The sequence below is a fragment of the Oncorhynchus masou genome, chromosome 17 (genome assembly GCF_036934945.1).
Source record: "Oncorhynchus masou masou isolate Uvic2021 chromosome 17, UVic_Omas_1.1, whole genome shotgun sequence".
In the NCBI taxonomy this organism is placed as follows: domain Eukaryota; kingdom Metazoa; phylum Chordata; class Actinopteri; order Salmoniformes; family Salmonidae; genus Oncorhynchus; species Oncorhynchus masou.
The window spans coordinates 1773917-1790192 of NC_088228.1; positions in this window are offsets into that span (position 1 = coordinate 1773917).

Sequence of the window (16276 nt, forward strand, 5' to 3'; positions counted from 1 at the left end):
CTATCCGTAGAGCGTTTAATTCTGCAAATCCCGCGAGCTTTGACCCTTTGGCAGGCAAAATACTGGGTGTCGCGAGAAAATACATGCACTTTCAGGCGGGCGTTGCGCACAGAGCTCCTTTTGTTCTGAGAAGAATACAGTTTGTCCGGTCAATTTGAGAATTGTTTTGTATGTTAATAACATCCTAAATCTTGATTCTGCACTTAGTTTGACCAGTTTAGTCGACATATAATATGTAATTTTGAAGTTTTGATGCGCAACCCCTCGAGACCAGAAGTAATATTGGATGCATTTCAGCTGGAATTTGTCGCATACGCTAACACAAAGACACACGACTTGAAACCAAACGCTGTTTTGGGTAAGTATGACTCCTTCCACTACATTCTGATCGAAGACCATCAAAGGTAAGGGAATATTTATGTTGTAATTTTGTGTTTCTGTTGACTCCAACATAGCGGAGAAATATTGCTTACGTCTGAGTGCCGTCTCAGATTATTGAATAGTGAACGATTTCTGTAACATTAAAAATAAATGTGACAAAGCGATTGCATTAAGAAGCAGTGTATCTTTCTAACTATATGTAGAACATGTATATTTAGTCAAAGTTTATGATGTGTATTGCTGTTATCTGGCGTTATCTGGCGGAGTTATCTATAATTTCTCCGGACATTTTTTAGCATTTTCTGAACATGGCGTCAATGGAAACGGAGATTTATGGATATAAATTGCATATTATTGAAAAAACATAAATGTACTGTGTAACATGTCATATTACTGTCATCTGATGAAGATTTTCAAAAGGTTAGTGAATTATTTTTCTTTTAATCCTGCGTTTGTGATTGCATCTTTTGTTCGACAAAATGGCTACATATCGTCTGCGTCTTTGTGGTGGTTTGATATACATATGTGCTATGTTTTCGCCGTAAAACATTTTAGAAATCTGACTCGCTGGGTAGATGAACAAGGTGTTTATCTTTCATTTGAGCTATTGGACTTGTTAATGTGTGGAGGTTAAATATTTCTAAGAATATTTTTGCATTCTGTGCGCCATGGTTTGAGTTGAGGGGGGGGGGTGTGGTTCCCCTTGGGGAACCTGTAGCGTGAACACGTTAATTGAAAGCCAGTCAATGTTTAGGTCACCATGAAAATATACCTCTCTGTTGATATCACATACATTATCAAGCATTTCAACACTTTATCCAGATGCTGACTGTTAGCACTTGGTGGTCTATAGCAGCTTCCCACCAGAATGGGCTTTAGTGGAGGCAGATGAACCTGTAGCCATATGTGACTCGGGTTCAGGAAAGGCCTGTCATGTGTCCCTACTTCACAGGAGAGTCATTAGAATGTAAACTTTTTTTAAATCATTTTTTGGGGGCAGAAAGGCCTTCTGTGAACATGTCAACTTCCATATGCTTTAATAACAAACTTGTAAGCCATCTGTATGTATTAATAAAATTGTTAAATTACGAGCCTAGTTGGTTTAGCCACGAAAAAAGTCAGCAAACTTTACGAACGCTCAACACTCGTTGAATATGGCCATTGCTAGTAAACGTTGACAAAAAAAAATCTTAATTAAATTGTTGTCATCAGCACAGTTGCAGTCACCAATGCTCTGGATAACATGAAAACAGTCTAACCAGCTCTGCTAGGGCGAGTAATGGTCAAAGTGAGCTGTTCTCTCATTTGTGTCTGGAAGTAGCTAGCAAATCTTAGCCAGTTAGCTTGGGTACTTGACTGCTGTTAGGTCAGAATGCTCCGATCAACCCAACTCCTCGGCCAGAGCATCCAGTGTGCTCTCTGAACGCTCCGAGAGCAAAACACTCTGAATTTACAAACTGACAATCTGACAACGCTCTGAGTTTACGAACGCGCACTCTCTGAACACACTCTGGCACTCCAGATTAAATGTACGAACACACCCGTAGCATAAACCAGCCTTTAGTCTTGAAATCCTTGGTTGTTTAGTACATGGCCTCTCATGTGAATCCTTAAAGAGATGGGTGGGGCTAAGGCTTAAGAGGGTGTGAACGATGCTGAATGGGTGAAGACAAAGAGCTCTCCAGTAGGTACCAAAACATTCAAGGGCCATTTTATCAAAAGTACTTTCCCATTGTTCCTCAACTGTAGTGTACTGTATGATATACCATTTTCTAGCTCTGAATCTTTGTATTGCTACCACTGTATCATCAAAGGTATTATCTAAGTGAGTTTCAGAGATAGTCAGTATATGCAAGTTATCTGTTACTAGCAAGTTATCGATTTTAATGAACCTTGTGTCTTAGGTTACCTATGTTAATGTGGGCTATTTTTGTTGTTATTGCTTTACTGGGAAGCTTATCAGAGGTAGACTTAACAGTGATATTTATGTTTTGAGCTGATAGTGCAGGCTGGGATGTACACAATAGACTTCCTACTAGGGCACACCGCCTAACAGCTAACATTATAACTCAAGTTAATAGGTGCATGCTTGCTGCATAATATAGCTGTAGGATTGACAGTGTCATGTCCTGGTCGAAGTATATTGTGTTTGTCTGCATTTATTTGGTCAGGCCAGGGTGTGACATGGGGTTTTTGTGGTGTGTTTTGTCTTGGGGGTGTATAGCATAGTCTATGGCTGCCTGAGGCGGTTCTCAATCAGAGTCAGGTGATTATCGTTGTCTCTGATTGGGAATCATATTTAGGCAGCCATATTCTTTGAGCATTTCGTGGGTGATTGTTCCTGTCTCTGTGTTTGTTGTCACCAGATAGGCTGTATAGGTTTTCACGTTTGTTCATTTATTGCTTGTTAGTTATTTCATGTCGAGTTCCTCTTTATTAAAGAACATGAATAATAACCACGCTGCATTTTGGTCCGGTTCTCCTTCAACAGACGAACGCCGTTACAGACAGAGGCATTCAGGGAAGTTAGAGGGACATAAATGAGGTTACTTAAATGGTAGGGATTATCTGAGCAGGGCTTTGGTCATCGATAAATCATTGTCTCAATGGTAGGGATTATCTGAGCAGGGCTTGGGTCATTGATAAATCATTGTCTCAATGGTAGGGATTATCTGAGCAGGGCTTGGGTCATCGATAAGTCATTGTCTCAATGGTAGGGATTATCTGAGCAGGGCTTGGGTCATCGATAAGTCATTGTCTCAATGGTAGGGATTATCTGAGCAGGGCTTGGGTCATTGATAAATCATTGTCTCAATGGTAGGGATTATCTGAGCAGGGCTTGGGTCATTGATAAATCATTGTCTCAATGGTAGGGATTATCTGAGCAGGGCTTGGGTCATTGATAAGTCATTGTCTCAATGGTTGGGATTATCTGAGCAGGGCTTGGGGCATTGATAAATCATTTTCTCAATGGTAGGGATTATCTGAGCAGGGATTGGGTCATTGATAAGTCATTGTCTCAATGGTAGGGATTATCTGAGCAGGGCTTGGGTCATCGATAAATCATTGTCTCAATGGTAGGGATTATCTGAGCAGGGTTTGGGTCATCGATAAGTCTTTGTCTCAATGGTAGGGATTATCTGAGCAGGGCTTGGGTCATTGATAAATCATTGTCTCAATGGTAGGGATTATCTGAGCAGGGCTTGGGTCATTGATAAATCATTTTCTCAATGGTAGGGATTATCTGAGCAGGGCTTGGGTCATCGATAAATCATTGTCTCAATGGTAGGGATTATCTGAGCAGGGCTTGGGTCATCGATAAATCATTGTCTCAATGGTAGGGATTATCTGAGCAGGGCTTGGGTCATCGATAAGTCATTGTCTCAATGGTAGAGATTATTTTAGCAGGGTTTGGGTCATCGATAAATCATTGTCTCAATGGTAGGGATTATCTGAGCAGGGCTTGGGTCATTGATAAGTCATTGTCTCAACGATAGGGATTATCTGAGCAGGGTTTGGGTCATTGATAAATCATTGTCTCAATGGTAGGGATAATCTGAGCAGGGCTTGGGTCATTGATAAATCATTGTCTCAATGGTAGAGATTATTTTAGCAGGGCTTGGGTCATCGATAAATCATTGTCTCAATGGTAGGGATTATCTGAGCAGGGCTTGGGTCATTGATAAGTCATTGTCTCAATGATAGGGATTATCTGAGCAGGGTTTGGGTCATTGATAAATCATTGTCTCAATGGTAGGGATTATCTGAGCAGGGCTTGGGTCATTGATAAATCATTGTCTCAATGGTAGGGATTATCTGAGCAGGGTTTGGGTCATTGATAAGTCATTGTCCACTAGCCAAGATGATTTGGATGCACTCCATCATTCCTATAGAGCATCATCTGTTTCCAAAAAGTGACAAAGTTATCTATAAAAGCTCCAGTAGTCTTTGAGCCAGAAGTGTGATGCCAGTAGCCTGCTGAATCGTTCACAGCCGCTGCCTTGCGATGTACCGGGCCTGAAATAATTGGCCGCTTTTTGGAATCTTTCAGATTTCAAATCTATTTCTTTCAGAGCTAGCATCAGTTCATTAAAATCAATTTTCAGCTGTTGGAGCTAGCCCCCCTAATGTCATTTGACCCCACATGGACTACGACAACATCAGCCCATGGTAGCTGTGAAAATCTGAACCCCAGGTAGGATCCTTCTGGGTTGGAAACAGGTCAGAGGACGATGGCGCGCCAACCTCCGAAGTCAGGAAGTTGTTTGATGTCTGGATAGGGCTTCCCATCGCCAAGGAAGCCTCATTATGGACCGCTATTGGCTTACGGCGGGTGATGTGATTCCATGGTTTGATAGCGAGATCGGAGACTGTGGCATCTGTTAGGTTCTCTAGAAGCATTGGTCCTGTTTCCATTTTTCGTAGGCAGATTTCCCCCGGTGAGAAGTCCCTGGGAAGCCAGTCAGTCAGTGTAGAGATGGTGATACTCTCCCCATATCGGAATGACGTTCAGCCTGAGATCTGCTTGGTCCTGTAGTCCTCTGCAAGTTGGCCGTTGCTGCACTGATAGTCTGGTCGTCCACAGTTTCCCGGAAAAGACCATAGTAAATACAACTCCTACAATGCAATAAGCGTTCGCCTCTTCCTCTGAATGGGGAGGCCTCCATGAGAAGAGATATTTCATGATTAGGAAAGTCCTCTCAGTTATCTTCGTTAGCTTGATGGCTAGCAGCTTAAACTAGCTAGCTAAGATTAGCAGCTCTATCAAGCAGGCTTCTTTTTGCCTGTCCACAACCTTTCTCTTCCCGTTTGGATTGTGAAACATTGTAAGACTCCAACCATCTACCTCCTGTGTCTGCCTCCTGTGCCTGCATCTGGGTCTTGCCTTGTGCCTTGATAAAAGTGTGCCTATCTATATAATGACTATGAATTGGGTGGGTTGAGATTATTACATTTAAAAGCACAAAAATTCTCTCTAAAAGCTTCACTTATTCAAAAGTTTTACTTGAACCCTAAATGGTTCTCAAGTAGATTACTAAGAAAAGCTCTTCCATTGTTAAAAATTGCATTTTCCCCTTGGTGCAGATTGCCATGTCTCATTTTAGATGAATTGAAAATGATCATTTTTTCTCTCTTTTTCAAACAAGCATTGCAGAGCTGGCTACAATTTCAATTTCATCCCCCTGAAAAGAGAGAACAAATATTATTGCTGAACTCAATGTGCTGGTTGATAAAATACCTGTATTTATGGGAGTGATGTTTGAAAAGGGTATTTTGTTCTTAAATTATATTGTAAATTGGAGTTATCCGAATTGTACGGGAAGGTCTGCTCAACCCAAGAGTACAACCGATTGATTACAGCATTGCCCCAAAAATGGAGGAGGCAGGTGGCAACAGGAGGAGGTAGGGAACTGGTCTGTCTGCCCAATATAAAGGATCAGTACTGGAGGAGGTAGGGAACTGGTCTGTCTGCCCAATACAAAGGATCAATACTGGAGGAGGTAGAGAACTGGTCTGTCTGCCTAATATAAAGGATCAATACTGGAGGAGGTAGGGAACTGGTCTGTCTGCCTAATATAAAGGATCAATACTGGAGGAGGTAGGGAACTGGTCTGTCTGCCTAATATAAAGGATCAATACTGGAGGAGGTAGGGAACTGGTCTGTCTGCCTAATATAAAGGATCAATACTGGAGGAGGTAGAGAACTGGTCTGTCTGCCCAATATAAAGGATCAATACTGGAGGAGGCAGGGAACTGGTCTGTCTGCCCAATATAAAGGATCAATACTGGAGGAGGTAGAGAACTGGTCTGTCTGCCCATTATAAAGGATCAATACTGGAGGAGGCAGGGAACTGGTCTGTCTGCCCAATATAAAGGATCAATACTGGAGGAGGAGGAACTGGTCTGTCTGCCCAATATAAAGGATCAATACTGGAGGAGGTAGGGAACTGGTCTGTCTGCCCAATATAAAGGATCAAACTGGAGGAGGTAGGGAACTGGTCTGTCTGCCCAATACAAAGGATCAATACTGGAGGAGGTAGGGAACTGGTCTGTCTGCCCAATACAAAGGATCAATACTGGAGGAGGTAGGGAACTGGTCTGTCTGCCCAATACAAAGGATCAATACTGGAGGAGGCAGGGAACTGGTCTGTCTGCCCAATATAAAGGATCAATACTGGAGGAGGCAGGGAACTGGTCTGTCTGCCCAATATAAAGGATCAATACTGGAGGAGGTAGGGAACTGGTCTGTCTGCCCAATATAAAGGATCAATACTGGAGGAGGTAGGGAACTGGTCTGTCTGCCCAATATAAAGGATCAATACTGGAGGAGGTAGGGAACTGGTCTGTCTGCCCAATATAAAGGATCAATACTGGAGGAGGTAGGGAACTGGTCTGTCTGCCCAATATAAAGGATCAATACTGGAGGAGGTAGGGAACTGGTCTGTCTGCCCAATACAAAGGATCAATACTGGAGGAGGTAGGGAACTGGTCTGTCTGCCCAATACAAAGGATCAATACTGGAGGAGGTAGGGAACTGGTCTGTCTGCCCAATATAAAGGATCAATACTGGAGGAGGAGGGAACTGGTCTGTCTGCCCAATATAAAGGATCAATACTGGAGGAGGAGGGAACTGGTCTGTCTGCCCAATATAAAGGATCAATGGGAGGAGGTAGGGAACTGGTCTGTCTGCCCAATATAAAGGATCAATACTGGAGGAGGTAGGTGGGAGGAGGAGGTGAACTGGCCTGTCTGCCCAATATAAAGGATCAATACTGGAGGAGGTAGGGAACTGGTCTGTCTGCCCAATATAAAGGATCAATACTGGAGGAGGTAGGGAACTGGTCTGTCTGCCCAATATAAAGGATCAATACTGGAGGTGGGAGGTGGGGAACTGGTCTGTCTGCCCAATATAAAGGATCAATACTGGAGGAGGTAGGGAACTGGTCTGTCTGCCCAATATAAAGGATCAATACTGGAGGAGGTAGGGAACTGGTCTGTCTGCCCAATATAAAGGATCAATACTGGAGGAGGTAGGGAACTGGTCTGTCTGCCCAATATAAAGGATCAATACTGGAGGAGGAGGAACTGGTCTGTCTGCCCAATACAAAGGATCAATACTGGAGGAGGTAGGGAACTGGTCTGTCTGCCCAATACAAAGGATCAATACTGGAGGAGGTGGGGAACTGGTCTGTCTGCCCAATATAAAGGATCAATACTGGAGGAGGAGGGAACTGGTCTGTCTGCCCAATATAAAGGGACTGGAGGAGGCAGGTGGGGAACTGGTCTGTCTGCCCAATATAAAGGATCAATACTGGAGGAGGTGGGGAACTGGTCTGTCTGCCCAATATAAAGGATCAATACTGGAGGAGGCAGGGAACTGGTCTGTCTGCCCAATATAAAGGATCAATACTGGAGGAGGTAGGGAACTGGTCTGTCTGCCCAATATAAAGGATCAATCAATACTGGAGGAGGCAGGGAACTGGTCTGTCTGCCCAATATAAAGGATCAATACTGGAGGAGGTAGGGAACTGGTCTGTCTGCCTAATATAAAGGATCAATACTGGAGGAGGAGGTGGGAGGAACTGGTCTGTCTGCCCAATATAAAGGATCAATACTGGAGGAGGTGGGGAACTGGTCTGTCTGCCCAATATAAAGGATCAATACTGGAGGAGGTAGGGAACTGGTCTGTCTGCCCAATACAAAGGATCAATACTGGAGGAGGTAGGGAACTGGTCTGTCTGCCCAATATAAAGGATCAATACTGGAGGAGGTAGGGAACTGGTCTGTCTGCCCAATATAAAGGATCAATACTGGAGGAGGTAGGGAACTGGTCTGTCTGCCCAATATAAAGGATCAATACTGGAGGAGGTAGGGAACTGGTCTGTCTGCCCAATACAAAGGATCAATACTGGAGGAGGTAGGTGGGAGGAGGTAAAACAACGCAAGATTCAAGGATTCGTGCTTTTCAGCTAAAACTATTATATACAATTCTTGCCACCAACAAAATGTGGAATATTTGGGGCATAAAATCATCAAAGCTCTGCAGATTTTTGTCGGGAGGATCCACAATCAATAGACCATTTATTTTGGTATTGGCCTCAGGTAGCCTGGTTCTGGTCTCAGGTTCAGGAATGGCTGAAAATGCAGAACATTGATCTAAACGACCCTATAAATAGTACTGTTAGGAGATCTGGAGAGACCAGGTCAGTCAATTACTAATATACTAATACTCTTAGTAAAAGTAGTTATCTTCAACTCACAATCTGTGGATTCAATTTGATTAGATAGATTGAAATTGTACGTTAAACATCAAAGCATAGTTGAAAGATAGATGTTGCATAGAAACCTGAAGAGGGTGGCCAGCAGAGATAGGTGGGATGGGCTGAGGGAAGCTGAGGGTTGGGATGTGGAATTGGAGACAAGTGGGATGGGCTGAGGGAAACTGAGGGTTGGGATGTGGAATTGGAGACAAGTGGAATGGGCTGAGGGAAGCTGAGGGTTGGGAAGTGGAATTGGAGACAAGTGGAATGGGCTGAGGGAAGCTGAGGGTTGGGAAGTGGAATTGGAGACAAGTGGAATGGGCTGAGGGAAGCTGAGGGTTGGGATGTGGAATTGGAGACAAGTGGGATGGGCTGAGGGAAACTGAGGGTTGGGAAGTGGAATTGGAGACAAGTGGGATGGGCTGAGGGAAGCTGAGGGTTGGGAAGTGGAATTGGAGACAAGTGGGATGGGCTGAGGGAAGCTGAGGGTTGGGAAGTGGAATTGGAGACAAGTGGAATGGGCTGAGGGAAGCTGAGGGTTGGGAAGTGGAATTGGAGACAAGTGGGATGGGCTGAGGGAAGCTGAGGGTTGGGATGTGGAATTGGAGACAAGTGGAATGGGCTGAGGGAAGCTGAGGGTTGGGAAGTGGAATTGGAGACAAGTGGGAGTGGAGTTGCTGTGCGGGAGATGATTGTCGAAGATAAAAGTAGAAAATAAAGTCAAAATAAAACATAATAACAAGTACGTTGGAATGACACTGAGGGGCAGTGGTTTTACAGCTAATGCCAGTTTGCCAGAGGCTGATGCCGTGCAGGTGTTTGTACACATGCATATACACACACTCTCATTCAAATAAACACACACAAGAACACAAACATATACATGTAATAGTGCCAGACATGAACACAAACATATACATGTAATAGTGCCAGACATGAACACAAACATATACATGTAATAGTGCCAGACATGAACACAAACATATACATGTAATAGTGCCAGACATGAACACAAACATATACATGTAATAGTGCCAGACATGAACACAAACATATGCATGTAATAGTGCCAGACATGAACACAAACATATACATGTAATAGTGCCAGACATGAACACAAACATATACATGTAATAGTGCCAGACATGAACACAAACATATACATGTAATAGTGCCAGACATGAACACAAACATATACATGTAATAGTGCCAGTTGGCATTGCTGTTACGATTTTAGTTGTCCTTGATGTCCTTTGTTTTAAATATATTATTTTGTTTAATTTGTTTGCTCTTTTGTTTGCTGTTTTCTTCTGTCTTTTTCTCCTTGGTTCGATTCTCTTGGTTGTTGGTGCATTGGGGGGGGGGAGGGGGGGTTCCCAGGGGTGGGGGTTCATTATCTTGGTTGTTGGTGCATTGGGTGGTTCTTGGGGGTGGGGGTTTATTCTCCTGGTTGTTGGTGCATTGGGGGGTTCCCGGGGTGGGGGTTCATTCTCTTGGTAGTTGGTGCATTGGGGGGTTCCCAGGGGTGGGGGTTCATTCTCTTGGTTGTTGGTGCATTGGGGGGGGGGGGGGGGGGTTCATTCTCTTGGTAGTTGGTGCATTGGGGGGTTCCGGGGGTGGGGGTTCATTCTCTTGGTTGTTGGTGCATTGGGGGGGGGTTCATTCTCTTGGTTGTTGGTGCATTGGGTGGTTCTTGGGGGTGGGGGTTCATTCTCTTGGTTGTTGGTATATACTTATATATACTTACATATATATATATATATATATATATATATATATACATACATACATACTTCCGGCGCCGACAGAGATGGCCGCCTCGCTTCGCGTTCCTAGGAAACTATGCAGTTTTTTGTTTTTTTATGTGTTATTTCTTACATTAGTACCCCAGGTCATCTTAGGTTTCATTACATACAGCCGAGATGAACTACTGTATATAAGATCAGCGTCAACTCACCATCAGTACGACCAAGAATATGTTTTTCGCGACGCGGATCCTGTGTTCTGCCTTACAAACAGGACAATAGAATGGATCGCATGCAGCGACCCAAAAAAACGACTCTGAAAAAGAGGGAAACGAGGCGGTCTACTGGTCAGACTCCGGAAACGGGCACACCGTGCACCACTCCCTAGCATTCTTCTTGCCAATGTCCAGTCTCTTGACAACAAGGTTGATGAAATCCGAGCAAGGGTAGCATTCCAGAGGGACATCAGAGACTGTAACGTTCTGTGCTTCACGGAAACATGGCTCACTGGAGAAACGCTATCCGAAGCAGTGCAGCCAACGGGTTTCTCCACGCATCACCCCGACAGAAACAAACACCTTTCTGGTAAGAAGAGGGGTGGGGGCGTATGCCTTATGGCTAACGAGACATGGTGCGATAAAAGAAACATACAGGAACTCAAATCCTTCTGTTCACCTGATTTAGAATTCCTCACAATCAAATGTAGACCGCATTATCTACCAAGAGAATTCTCTTCGATTATAATCACAGCCGTATATATCCCCCCCCCCAAGCAGACACATCGATGGCTCTGAACGAACTTTATTTAACTCTTTGCAAACTGGAAACCATTTATCCGGAGACTGCATTCATTGTTGCTGGGGATTTTAACAAGGCTAATTTGAAAACAAGACTCCCTAAATTTTATCAGCATATCGATTGCGCAACCAGGGGTGGAAAAACCTTGGATCACTGTTACTCTAACTTCCGCGACGCATATAAGGCCCTGCCCCGCCCCCCTTTCGGAAAAGCTGACCACGACTCCATTTTGTTGATACCTGCCTATAGACAAAAACTAAAACAAGAAGCTCCCACGCTGAGGTCTGTCCAACGCTGGTCCGACCAAGCTGACTCCACACTCCAAGACTGCTTCCATCACATGGACTGGCACATGTTTCGTATTGCGTCAGATAACAACATTGACGAATACGCTGATTCGGTGTGCGAGTTCATTAGAACGTGCGTTGAAGATGTCGTTCCCATAGCAACAATTAAAACATTCCCTAACCAGAAACCGTGGATTGATGGCAGCATTCGCGTGAAATAGAAAGCGCGAACCACTGCATTTAATCAGGGCAAGGTGTCTGGTAACATGACCGAGTACAAACAGTGCAGCTATTCCCTCCGCAAGGCTATCAAACAAGCTAAGCGTCAGTACAGAGACAAAGTAGAATCTCAATTCAACGGCTCAGACACAAGAGGCATGTGGCAGGGTCTACAGTCAATCACGGACTACAGGAAGAAATCCAGCCCAGTCACAGACCAGGATGTCTTGCTCCCAGGCAGACTAAATAACTTTTTTGCCCGCTTTGAGGACAATACAGTGCCACTGACACGGCCTGCAACGGAAACATGCGGTCTCTCCTTCACTGCAGCCGAGGTGAGTAAAACATTTAAACGCGTTAACTCTCGCAAGGCTGCAGGCCCAGACGGCATCTCCAGCCGCGCCCTCAGAGCATGCGCAGACCAGCTGGCTGGTGTGTTTACGGACATATTCAATCAATCCCTATAACAGTCTGCTGTTCCCACATGCTTCAAGAAGGCCACCATTGTTCCTGTTCCCAAGAAAGCTAAGGTAACTGAGCTAAACGACTACCGCCCCGTAGCACTCACTTCCGTCATCATGAAGTGCTTTGAGAGACTAGTCAAGGACCATATCACCTCCACCCTACCTGACACCCTAGACCCACTCCAATTTGCTTACCGCCCAAATAGGTCCACAGACGATGCAATCTCAACCACACTGCACACTGCCCTAACCCATCTGGACAAGAGGAATACCTATGTGAGAATGCTGTTCATCGACTACAGCTCGGCATTCAACACCATAGTACCCTCCAAGCTCGTCATCAAGCTCGAGACCCTGGGTCTCGACCCCGCCCTGTGCAACTGGGTACTGGACTTCCTGATGGGCCACCCCCAGGTGGTGAGGGTAGGTAACAACATCTCCTCCCCGCTGATCCTCAACACTGGGGCCCCACAAGGGTGCGTTCTGAGCCCTCTCCTGTACTCCCTGTTCACCCACGACTGCGTGGCCACGCACGCCTCCAACTCAATCATCAAGTTTGCGGACGACACAACAGTGGTAGGCTTGATTACCAACAATGACGAGACGGCCTACAGGGAGGAGGTGAGGGCCCTCGGAGTGTGGTGTCAGGAAAATAACCTCACACTCAACGTCAACAAAACTAAGGAGATGATTGTGGACTTCAGGAAACAGCAGAGGGAACACCCCCCTATCCACATCGATGCAACAGTAGTGGAGAGAGTAGCAAGTTTTAAGTTCCTCGGCATACACATCACAGACAAACTGAATTGGTCCACTCACACAGACAGCATCGTGAAGAAGGAGCAGCAGCGCCTCTTCAACCTCGGGAGGCTGAAGAGATTTGGCTTGTCACCAAAAGCACTCACAAACTTCTACAGATGCACAATCGAGAGCATCCTGGCGGGCTGTATCACCGCCTGGTACGACAACTGCTCCGCCCTCGACCGTAAGGCTCTCCAGAGGGTAGTGAGGTCTGCACAACGCATCACCGGGGGCAAACTACCTGCCCTCCAGGACACCTACACCACCCGATGTTACAGGAAGGCCATGAAGATCATCAAGGACATCAACCACCCGAGCCACTGCCTGTTCACCCCGCTATCATCCAGAAGGCGAGGTCAGTACAGGTGCATCAAAGCTGGGACCGAGAGACTGAAAAACAGCTTCTATCTCAAGGCCATCAGACTGTTAAATAGCCACCACTAACATTGAGTGGCTGCTGCCAACACACTGACTCAACTCCAGCCACTTTAATAATGGGAATTGATGGGAAGTGATGTAAATATATCACTAGCCACTTTAAACAATGCTACCTTATATAATGTTACTTACCCTACATTATTCATCTCATATGCATACGTATATACTGTACTCTATATCATCAACTGCATCCTTATGTAATACATGTATCACTAGCCACTTTAACTATGCCACTTTGTTTACATACTCATCTCATATGTATATACTGTACTCGATACCATCTACTGTATCTTGCCTATGCTGCTCTGTACCATCACTCATTCATACATCCTTATGTACATATTCTTTATCCCCTTACACTGTGTATAATTAAGTAGTTTAGGAATTGTTAGTTAGATTACTTGTTGGTTATTACTGCATTGTCGGAACTAGAAGCACAAGCATTTCGCTACACTTGCATTAACATCTGCTAACCATGTGTATGTGACAAATAAAATTTGATTTGATTTGAATTTGATTTGATTTGGTGCATTGGGTGGTTCTTGGGGGTGGGGGTTCATTCTCTTGGATGTTGGTGCATTGGAGGGGTTCCCTGGGGTGGAGAATGGAATTAATTATATATATATTTTTATTCTTGGGGGGGACTGTGGGAGGGGTCTCGAATGGTTGCGGGACAGCTATTGGGGAACTGTGGGGGGATTTTGGAGGGTTCAGGTTCACGTTTTTTGGCCTGGTGGTAGATCGGTCAACGTGCCCTGGAGCAGGGCATTGCCCCTGGATATTTCTGTGTGTCACTCTCAATGGGAGTTGTTGAGCTGCTTCACTGCATGTATATTGTATGTTTTGGATATTCAATAAAAAAAAATAAAATAGATTGTTTGATTGGTTGACAAGATGAACTGTGCTTATTGGTTAACCATGCGTGGTAGTCGCTCAAGACTTCAGCTAATTTAATCTTCTGGCGCCTTGAGCGCCGACCCAGTGGCGCCGCTCACAAGAGCTAGTACCACGAACCGCGCCGCCTGCCAACCTGCTTGCGTTTTCCCTCCCGTCGCCCTACTCCCCCATTGAAGTCTATCAGACCGTGGACTGTCTGCCTACATTCTGTTACATCCTGGTATTCAGGATTAACACTCTGGAAGTTTCTCTGTACGTGTCTGAAGTCAAAAGAGACGAGCATCAGTCCAGCTATCCATTGTCTTCTGTTTTCTGATGCGTCTGCTTTGGTCTGCTGTTGTTCTGTTGTTTGGTGAAGTGAGGGGCTTGTTCTCACTGGTGGAATATTATTTCCAGTCACACTATGTTGTTTGGCTTGGTTAGTGAGTTTCCATCCCCAGATATTGTTTGTTTGTTTGTTTTGGGCAGCAGCTGCTAGGCAACCAGGGACAGATGGGGCTCTTCCTCTGCTCTCCTTCTTTCACACCCACCTGGTTTGTCTACGAAGTCACTGCAGAGAAAAACAGACTTTCATTGAAGTTCCTGGTTGTTTTTTCAATGGCCATCTGTGAACAACAACAAGATCTCACAGTCTCACTTGACGGATAAGTTTAGGCATGAATTTTGTATAGTTAAACTAAGGGTTAAGGTTAGGGACAAGGTTAAAACAGAACCAAAAAAAGGAGTGCCTAACACTGGGATTGAACCCGCAATCCTCGGAGCCGAAGCATGCCGTTTAAGCCCTTCTTCTATCCTCATCCGCCCTAGGAAACTGAGTTTACGAACTGGTCATGTTGTCCTCCTGTCCTCCTGTTGTCCTCAGGCTAACCTGTCTGGACTGACCTGTTGTCCTCAGGCTAACCTGTCTGGACTGTCCTCCTGTTGTGTTCAGGCTAACCTGTCTGGACTGACCTGTTGTCCTCAGGCTAACCTGTCTGGACTGACCTCCTGTTGTCCTCAGGCTAACCAGTCTGGACTGACCTGTTGTCCTCAGGCTAACCTGTCTGGACTGACCTCCTGTTGACCTCAGGCTAACCTGTCTGGACTGACGTCCTGTTGTCCTCAGGCTAACCAGTCTGGACTGTCCTCCTGTTGTCCTCAGGCTAACCTGTCTGGACTGACCTCCTGTTGTCCTCAGGCTAACCTGTCTGGACTGACCTCCTGTTGTCCTCAGGCTAACCTGTCTGGACTGACCTCCTGTTGTCCTCAGGCTAAACTGTCTGGACTGTCCTCCTGTTGTCCTCAGGCTAACCAGTCTGGACTGACGTCCTGTTGTCCTCAGGCTAACCAGTCTGGACTGACGTCCTGTTGTCCTCAGACTAACCTGTCTGGACTGACCTGTTGTCCTCAGGCTAACCTGTCTGGACTGTCCTCCTGTTGTCCTCAGGCTAACCAGTCTGGACTGTCCTCCTGTTGTGTTCAGGCTAACCTGTCTGGACTGACCTCCTGTTGTCCTCAGGCTAACCTGTCTGGACTGACCTGTTGTCCTCAGGCTAACCTGTCTGGACTGTCCTCCTGTTGTCCTCAGGCTAACCAGTCTGGACTGTCCTCCTGTTGTCCTCAGGCTAACCTGTCTGGACTGACCTCCTGTTGTCCTCAGGCTAACCTGTCTGGACTGACCTCCTGTTGTCCTCAGGCTAACCAGTCTGGACTTTCCACCTGTTGTGTTCAGGCTAACCTATCTGGACTGTCCTCCTGTTGTCCTCAGGCTAACCTGTCTGGACTGACCTCCAGTTGTCCTCAGGCTAACCAGTCTGGACTGTCCTCCTGTTGTCCTCAGGCTAACCAGTCTGGACTGACCTCCTGTTGTCCTCAGGCTAACCAGTCTGGACTTTCCACCTGTTGTGTTCAGGCTAACCAGTCTGGACTGTCCTCCTGTTGTGTTCAGGCTAACCTGTCTGGACTGTCCTCCTGTTGTGTTCAGGCTAACCTGTCTGGACTGTCCT